The sequence below is a fragment of the Cyphomyrmex costatus genome, unplaced genomic scaffold (assembly GCF_001594065.2).
Source record: "Cyphomyrmex costatus isolate MS0001 unplaced genomic scaffold, Ccosl1.0 scaffold33, whole genome shotgun sequence".
In the NCBI taxonomy this organism is placed as follows: Eukaryota; Metazoa; Arthropoda; class Insecta; order Hymenoptera; family Formicidae; genus Cyphomyrmex; species Cyphomyrmex costatus.
The window spans coordinates 1,725,446-1,726,243 of NW_017277450.1; the positions used below are offsets into that span (position 1 = coordinate 1,725,446).

A 798-nucleotide genomic window follows, 5' to 3' on the forward strand; every position below is an offset into this window, starting at 1 on the left:
TTATAAGGGCCTTGACAATCTTGCTTCAGTCCATTGCTGTATTAGCCTGGAAAAAAAAGAGTGATATACATGTAACACAATTTTTCATTAAATATATAGATTTTATTAAAAAATTGAAAATTACTGGACGAACGGTGTCACCATGGAAAATTCATTTGCATTTTTGCGCAAATTCCTACAAAAGTTCCATTTACATCTCCGGACGGGTAAATTCTCTATATCGAACCAGTCGACTTTTATTATTTCTTGCCGTGTTTGTGGTTGAAACACTGTTTCCGTTGATACACCCTCAATAATATACAATCTCACAATTTTTCCTTTTATTGTAGATTCAAAGTAGACGTTTGGATCTATCATATTAGTTATATTAAAACCAGTCTCTTCCCATATTTCTCGAATAGCACACTGATGTGGCAACTCATTATAGTCTATTCTTCCTTTAGGAAAGCCCCATTTATTCTTTCCCCAATAACTCTGCACCAGCAGCACCTTCGTCATGTCTGTATTAAAAATAATTGCTCCATACGTCGGCAATTTTCGTTTAAATTTGTCCCAACGTATAAGCTCAGCATCACATTGTGATGCATAATCCTGTAAGAATGGTACGTATTTAAATATAATACCGGCAAATTGATTTATGTTATAAAATGTCACTTGTGGATCGGTGCAATAATCGTCCAGGTAACTCCAGTGCGCCTTTTCTACCTGACAGCAATATACCATCAAATCATTCTCCCAATTTTGTGGTATAGGTAGAAAAAATCGCCTACAGAATAATAATAATAATAATATAAAATA

The 798-nt window shown here is 34.2% G+C and overlaps 1 pseudogene; it reads right to left on the reverse strand.

Annotated features, from left to right (window-relative positions):
* On the reverse strand, positions 1-705 carry LOC108775847 (m7GpppN-mRNA hydrolase pseudogene; annotated as a pseudogene).
* Between the last annotated feature and the right edge of the window lie 93 nt (positions 706-798).